The sequence below is a fragment of the Panulirus ornatus genome, chromosome 27, assembly GCF_036320965.1.
Source record: "Panulirus ornatus isolate Po-2019 chromosome 27, ASM3632096v1, whole genome shotgun sequence".
In the NCBI taxonomy this organism is placed as follows: domain Eukaryota; kingdom Metazoa; phylum Arthropoda; class Malacostraca; order Decapoda; family Palinuridae; genus Panulirus; species Panulirus ornatus.
Genome location: NC_092250.1, coordinates 14,014,899 through 14,023,099, shown reverse-complemented (window position 1 = coordinate 14,023,099; position 8,201 = coordinate 14,014,899). Strand labels below are relative to the sequence as shown.

The following is an 8,201-nucleotide window of genomic DNA, read 5'->3' as shown; positions in this document are numbered from 1 at the left end:
TCTTCCCTCCACTTCCAGCGTCTTTGGAACTGGACGGCACAAAAATGTATTGTGGTTTGAGATGGGGGGGACCAGCGTTTCGTTTGCGTCTGTGATGTAATTCGTGGTGCACACAGTGCTTCATTCTTCTGCAGTGTGTTTGGAAGGGCGTGTGTTATCCCACGTGACTAGCTACCTCCAGATCTCTCGTGCATTCAAAGGGTGAGGAGGAGCGCCATCACACCAACGTAATATTGACGGGAACATGGTCAAATACAAGATGATCACCACACATTCACCCTCGCATCACGAACACTGTTTGAGTCTGGTGTGGCTCCCACTTCAAGGCTGTACCATCAGAGCAGCTGCAGTTTCCATCAGGTCCAGGAAGATGGTGCGTTTTCTTTTACTAAAAAGGAAAACCAGAAGAAGCATGTCTTCTTGTAAAGCTGTCTGATATACCCCCTTGAGTCTGGCTTGCCTTCTGATGGATATACTGCAGTTCAACGCCAGACGACCACATGGATCGGCCCACTTCCATGCCACAGATACAGCGGTATTCAGAATAGACAGGAGGAGAGGAGGAGGAGGAGCCAATACAAAGAGCACATATGTTGAGCCGAGTGTCGAGTTGTGAACCTAGGACATTGAGTAAAGAGTTCCTCGATTACTTGTGTGTCGGAGGAAAGTCATAATCTGTTTGTGGGACGTCTCGTAGCAGGATGTAGGTTGCCTGGTCTAACATGACTCATGCTTGGTCCATCTTTAATGAGACCATCTCTTCCGGCTTCATCCTCCCATGTGGTTTGAGTATGGGTTCCCCAAAGAAGTAGGCGTGTAGGAGTTATCTACACAGATACTCCAATTCATGATCACTTGTGGAGTTCTCCTAAAGTGCTTCTTGGACATTCGTACACCGTTACTTTCCTCTCTGATGATGCATCATCTCTGGCGTTAAATTTCTCTAACTCACTCGGATCCTCCTTATCTCTTTTATCCTTCCTTCCTCGAGGTGCAGACACCTTCCGCTCGGCACCTTTAAAGCTGCTGAGGTCACAGAACTTTCCCCTAAGATGCCTGAAGCAGATCAATTTTGCTTGCTGGCAGCGTAATTGAGACAGCATAAGGAATTTCTCTTTAAGAGACGGAGGCAAATTGGGCCCTGTGCTTCTTCTGTGGCGTGTACAGGAGGTTATCAAATGACCTCAATGTTAACAACAGAGGTAACTAACGAAAGCGTTGCATCTTAAGTTAGAATATCTGTAGGCGCAACTGGGTCAGTTGTAACACAGTTATTAGGCATCATGGAAGAACTAGAGTAAGGAAGTTATTAAGGATATAAATAATCCAGACACTAGAATGGATAAGGCAAAGATGACGGTAGATTTGAACGATAACTTCAAGTGGTTAGAAGCAGTAAGAGAGTAAATAAATGGTGACAGAAGGGAAACATGGTGCACAACTCAGTGTTCTCCTGCCTCTGTCTGTAGCTTCAACGTCTTTGAGTCTGTGATGAAAATATAAACAGAAGTGGCCGTGTTCCCTTGGGGTTAAGCTAAGAAACTTAATACATTAGATTTCTTGTTATTCTCTCTGGTAACGACGTCACTACATCCAACGAAGAATTTCTCCACGTCATTAGAATGATTTGAAAACCTGAAGGCTTTGGTCAGGCCACCCCTTACTCTTCTCTCTTCTATAGTGGGCAATTCAACCTTTTGCAGTTTCTCACCGTACCTCAGCTTCCTTGATACAGGTACCATCTTAACTGCATTCCTCTGGACCGTCTTAACTAGGACTCTGTGCCTCTTTAAGGTGTCGACCTAAGAGGCATCTCCTAGCTTCTGTTTCGTGTCTGCTCAGGATAACTTAGCGAGCATTTCTTTTGTCCATAAGTCTACTCGCTATTCCATTATTTGTCAGTAGAGTTCGACCCCTTAACAATCCTCATGAGGTGGAGTTGTGGTTAAAGCTTTGGCTAATATTTACTACCATCCCGTCCTAACTGGTGTACATGAATATTCTGATGTGGAAGTCTGGGCCACTTTGCAATCCTCGTCTCCCTTGAAGTTGAGTTGGGGAAGATTTCTCTGCTCGCCTGGATCCATCTGATTCCTCATGTTCTTCCGTCACCTGACTTAATAATGCCTTTGCCACTCTCTCGCTCCTCTTTCAACTCGTCACTTTGGACGACCCCGCCTCTTGTTACTCGTCCTTTCCAGGCATGGTTCCTAGCCTGCTTTACCACTTTCTGGTCATCCATCTCCATGTCAAAAGATTTTCCTCTGAGGTCCTTTACTCTTTGACAGTATTTATCGATTCGCCAGACTTCTTCTATCTCTGAAAATTGCGTCAGGCAAGTCCATTGCATTAGGGTATCTTAAAGACTTCACCCCCTCCCTTAAGTGATCATTTCCTTCATATTCAACATATGGTCTTCGACCGAAACTAAAGACCATCATCAATATACGTCTGCAAGCCTCGTTCTTACTGCCTCTCTGAACTAGGGGGTGGGTCTACTAGTCTGTTACTTCTTGCAGTCGCGATATATCTTGTTATCCATCACCTCATTCATGGATATATGCCTTTCCACCAGAGCGGATGCGTCCTGGACAGTCTGTCCTTTTTCCTTGACCATCCACGATCACCCTCTGGGGTCTAGCTGAGTAGAACTGCATCAGTCGACTATCAGGTTCGAGCTGCTCACGTCAGAGCCATCAGACCTATGCACACCTTTGCCCATCGATCTCAGAGCTTGGCTCTGGGTCCTGCACTCTTACATCCATCAGTATCCATCATTTCTCTGGTAAGGGGCAGTTTAGTTTTCTGATCAGACCCTTAGGGGTTTCCATGGGTAATCCTTCAGTCTTTTAGTCTCACAAGCCTTAAACCTTCTTATCCTGCAAGTTTACGTTCCTCGATAGAGAGGTCTTCAGACTCTCACAGTCTGTTACTAAATTCTGACCGTGTTCGACATCACACGTAGCCTGCAGAAACATTTTTGACCCTCACATCAGGCCGTCCATAGAATGATAATCTAGGACATTTTCTTTTCATAATGTTTCGCCATGTCCTCAGCCTGCAATCCTCGCTCTTCTAGCTCATCTAGTCTAACCATGCAATTCTACTATGAGTATCATAAGTGTACCATCACCCATTCTCTTGTGCAAATCTACCCCCCACACCCCTAACCATCACCCATTCTCTTGTGCAAATCTACCCCCCCCTAACCATCACCCATTCTACCATCTACCCCTCCAAAAAGTCCACAGCTTCGACCAGCCTCCTAATATTTCTACTCGATGGCATCCATGTTGCCTTCCTTTTCCAACCATGTTACTGTTTTGCTGTTATTCGCGAGCTTTGGCTGATGCAGCGGTAAGCTGAAAAGCCCAGCTTATTTTAGCAGGTTCCTTCATAACTCAACCATTTCACCGTGGCTCAGCTTATCCAAAAGTGTTCTAAGGTTCCCCTTTAACGAGAATGACAATACATTTCACTCACACGTTGCTCACAATGTCAAAGAAAACCCAATTCTCTTTCCTGTATACCTGTAAAGAAAACGAAAGCTGGCGGTTAAAGCGGCTATTAAGCTCCTATTCCCGTTTTTCGTTTGATGATCCACATTACTACATATCTAAATTGACGGGTAATTACCCCATTTATTTCGAAGCACCTGACCTTATTAAGGTCAGCGCTTGTTTCACGTATTCTTGGACCTTACTTGAGTGGCGAAGGCTTTAACTAGCGAGTTAATAATGGCTTTGTATCGATCGGTTAACACTGCCTTCTGTATATGTCTCCTCCTACTCGTATTATTCTTACGACCTAAAATCAGTCCTGGGCCTCTCGCTAGTACTCCTCCCTCCCTCCCTTCATCCATCCCTCCTCCTCTTAAAAGCAATTTGTGTTGATCCACGGCAGAGATTGTAATTATGTGGCCCAGTTCTACAGCAGTATTATAGACCAAACTCAATATTTAGTCTTATCTCTGAATCAGGTCTTCTGGTTCTTACAGTATTTCAGATACACACGTACATCAGTGACTTCCTTCGATATTACTGATGTAAACTAGGATCTAACTAGATGTTGTGACTTTCACAACTGTTATAACTATACGATACTAAAACCTTTCACAACTATTACAAATAGACACTATAAGCTTTCACAACTGTTATAACTATACAACGCTATAAGCTTTCACAACTATTACAAATATACAACACTATAAGCTTTCACAGCTATCACAAATATACAACACTATAAGCTTTCACAACTATTACAAATATACAACACTATAAGCTTTCACAACTATTACAAATATCCAACACTAAGCTTTCACAACTAGTACAAATATACAACACTATAAGCTTTCATAACTATTACATATATACAACACTATAAGCTTTCACAACTATCATAAATAGATACTATAAGCTTTCACAACTATTACATATATACAACACTATAAGCTTTCACAACTATTAAAACTATACAACACATAAGCTTTAACCCAGAATATTTTTCTCTCGAAATTTTTTTCTTTTTCTTTCGATCAGAAGGGGAAAAAAGAGAAAAAGTGAATTATTGATAGACAAACTTAGAAGCATTTTATACCTGTGTCTTCTGCCGTATGTACAGTAGGGCAGGAGGTACATGGGGGAGACGAAGGGCAAAGACACTATAACACGAGCCAAAGGAGAAGGAATTTAGAACTCAGTCGTATGCAGGAAGTTGAAACTCGTATGCGAAAGCGCAAAGTTCTTGCACACAAACGACCATGGCGGGAAAGGAGGAGGAGGAGGAGGAAGAGGTGGAGGGTGAGGAGGGGAAGGGAGAGGAGAGAGGAGGAGGAGGGAGGTGGGACTTTATACACTCGTTGCTCAAACTCATCTACATGTTGCTTACATATGGATGTACATGTAATCTCAAAAGGCGAAATGAAATACGACTTTGTGTATAGAACGACCTAACTATTTGACGAAAAGTAGTTACCTTAACGAGCAATAATGAGACAATTACAGCAACTTCCTTTCCCCTTGTATCCAATTAAGCATCTCCCACACACACACACACACACACACACACACAGAGGCAAAACTTCACAGAGAATACACTAAATTCGACTGCAAATACGTCCCTTGTCTGGTGTCTTTCAATTCTTCCGTTCCCTCTACTTAAACGAAACTGGTGGTTTTTAAATTCTGACCACCTTCAATGATGGCGTTAGCGAACGCTTTTTCTTTTTCTTCTTTTTACGCGCGTGACGCAAACCACATCAGAGCGTAAGTGGCGTCATACCTTAACCTTTATACGAGTCATGTAAATCCCACAGCTGATGGCCTCACTGTATGGGGTTTATTTTACTCGACCCGGAGTTATGTTAAGACCGTCACTCACCTGTGTCTGTCCACAGCTGGGCTACAGCCTCGCTCACTGTCCACAGCTGGGCCATAGCCTCGTCCGCTGTCCACAGCTGGGCTACAGCCTCGCTCACTGTCCACAGCTGGGCCATAGCCTCGTCCACTGTCCACAGCTGGGCCATAGTCTCGTCCACTGTCCACAGCTAGGCCTTAGTCTCGTCCACTGTCCACATCTGGGCTCAACGCCTCGCTCACTGTCCAAAGCTGGCCATAGCCTCGCTCGCTATCCACTGCTGGGCACACAACCTCTCTTACTGTCCACAGCTGGGCCACACAGCCTCGCACACTGGCCACAGCTGGGCACACCGCCTCGCTCACTGCCCAGCAGGTCTGTGGGAATGGAAAAACAAAACACAATTGTACTCCCACAGGTTTAAGCTTAACACGAAGCTGAAAGCAAGAATAGTGAAGAAGGCGTTATAATCTGGAACGTCATCTTACGTGTGACAATAACGTGGACCTTGACGGTAAAAAAAAATATATTGACTTAGAGACGTAAACCTAGCGGTGACTGGGGGAAGTAAACTGGGTAGAACACCAAAGTACCGAAAAATTTTTTTTCCATTTTTTTACGTAATGTGAAACTGAATAGGAGTGGGGATTGGAACAGGATATACACTGTGAGGAGGAAGTCTACTGAATTCTCGTATCAAGACATGGCGGCAGTAGACCTTAGAAAAAAAGGAGGGAAGTTGGAGGAAATATATGCCTGATGACTTGAAGGTTAAGGAATGAAGATCGAAAAGTTGGGCGAAAGTTAAATCAACAAGGTGGACCCAACCAGTGGACGGATGGAGAAATATAAGTGTGTGTGTGTGTGTGTGTGTGTGTGTGTGTGTTGTGTTGTGTTGTGTTGTGTTGTGTTGTGTTGTGTGTGTGTGTGTGGGTGTGTGTGTGTGTGTGGGTGTGTGTGTACTGTGTGTGTACGTGTGTGTGTGTGTGTACGTGTGTGTGTACGTGTGTGTGTGTGGTTGTGTGTGTGTGTGTGTGTGTGTGTGTGTACTGTGTGTGTGTGTGTGTGTGTACTGTGTGTGTGTGTGTGTGTGTGTGTGTACTGTGTGTGTGTGTGTGTGTGTGTGTGTGTGTGTGTAAGTGACATGAGGGGAAAAAAGGATACTGAAGATATACATTTGAAAGCATAGTAATGCTAAAAACTTCGTAGTAACCTTTTAATGCCCCATTTATACAAGATACTCGTGAGTTCAACCATTCCCTTAACATTTAAGAAATCACACGTCTAAACCTGATGTTAATCGCATTCAAAACTTGACCGACAAGTTAACACAACTGTCAAAAAAACTCAGCACTCTAACACCACGACTTCACGTTTGGCTAGTCTTGGTCATAGTGAGAGGAGAAGATAACACAATAACATGAGCGTGTGTCCAACGAATAAGGTTCCCTAGATAGATAGACAGATAGATATATACCCCCCCACGATGCATCAAGTACCCATTTATAGACCAGATCTCCCGTGGGGAGGATGAACAGCTGGGTATTGCATTGTCCTTTGAGCATCGGGGAGATATACAGTGTGAGCTGCAGTTCTCCTCACGACGTGGCATCACTGTGCTCAAACTGCCATTGGGTCAACTCCTCACACACCCCCTCTCACCTTTTCGAGGTAGGGTCAGTTAGGTGGAAAAGTGGGTTTCCATAGTAAAGAAAGTGACGTTTAGAGGCACCATTGGACCTGTGGGACTCGTGGGTCAGAATAATGGTATACTTGGACTTCATTATCCCCATCAGTGTCTCCCTAGTGGATCCAAGTGGTCGACGAAAGCGCCAGTACGACATTACCGTTGATGGATATCAACAGGTGGTAACAGCTCCCACTGACTACATCACCCTACATATATATATATATATATATATATATCTTTTTTTCTTTCAAACTATTCGCCATTTCCCGCGTTAGCGAGGTAGCGTTAAGAACAGAGAACTGGGCCTTTGAGGGAATATCCTCACCTGGCCCCCTTCTCTGTTCCTTCTTTTGGAAAAATAAAAAAAAAATAATGAGAGGGGAGGATTTCCAGCCCCCCGCTCCCTCCCCTTTTAGTCGCCTTCTACGACACGCAGGGAATACGTGGGAAGTATTCTTTCTCCCCTATCCCCAGGGATAATATATATATATATATATATATATATATATATATATATATATATATATATATATATATATATATATATACCCGTGACAACAGCCTTCAAGACTCAGCCACTTCCCACTTCGTCAAAATGTCACATGATATTAATCCTTGACTTTAATCACACTTCCTCCTACTCTCTCCTTTCCACTAGGCCCAGCACTCCTCTCTCTCTCTCTCTCTCTCTCTCTCTCTCTCTCTCTCTCTCTCTCTCTCTCTCGCTACGCGCCCTAGACTCTCGCCTTTGCCCAAGTTCTTGATGGTGGCCTTGGGTACAAGTTAGCCTGGAAAAGGAAGGACCCATTGAAAAGAAATAATTTTTCATAGCTTAAATAATGATATACATTTGGATAATATACATCACGTTAGCACTACGCTACCCACAACCTATCCACAACTTACAAACACTTTCCACCACTTCATCACAACCATCACTACAATTCCATAACCGATTAGTAGAATAAAAACTTTAGAAATAGAAAAAGGTCTCACCGATCGCCACACATTGTTTTCGTCCGTTAAATTGCTGAATATAAAACGCTTTTAACATATCGTTATTTAATGACATGTGATACGTGTAATAACTCTACATGATCACTGCTTTTTAACAGATTATATAAACATTCTGAGTAATAAAATAAACAATTTAGGA

The 8,201-nt window shown here is 43.5% G+C and overlaps 1 long non-coding RNA gene across 1 annotated transcript in view; it reads right to left on the bottom strand.

The window, feature by feature from the left end:
* LOC139757579 (uncharacterized) overlaps nucleotides 1-8,201 on the bottom strand; it is a 140,122-nt gene that overhangs the window by 71,327 nt on the left and 60,594 nt on the right. Inside the window, exon 5 of the long non-coding RNA XR_011714671.1 lies at nucleotides 5,380-5,732. This is a non-coding gene — a long non-coding RNA (uncharacterized lncRNA). The remainder of the gene's footprint in view (nucleotides 1-5,379; nucleotides 5,733-8,201) is intronic.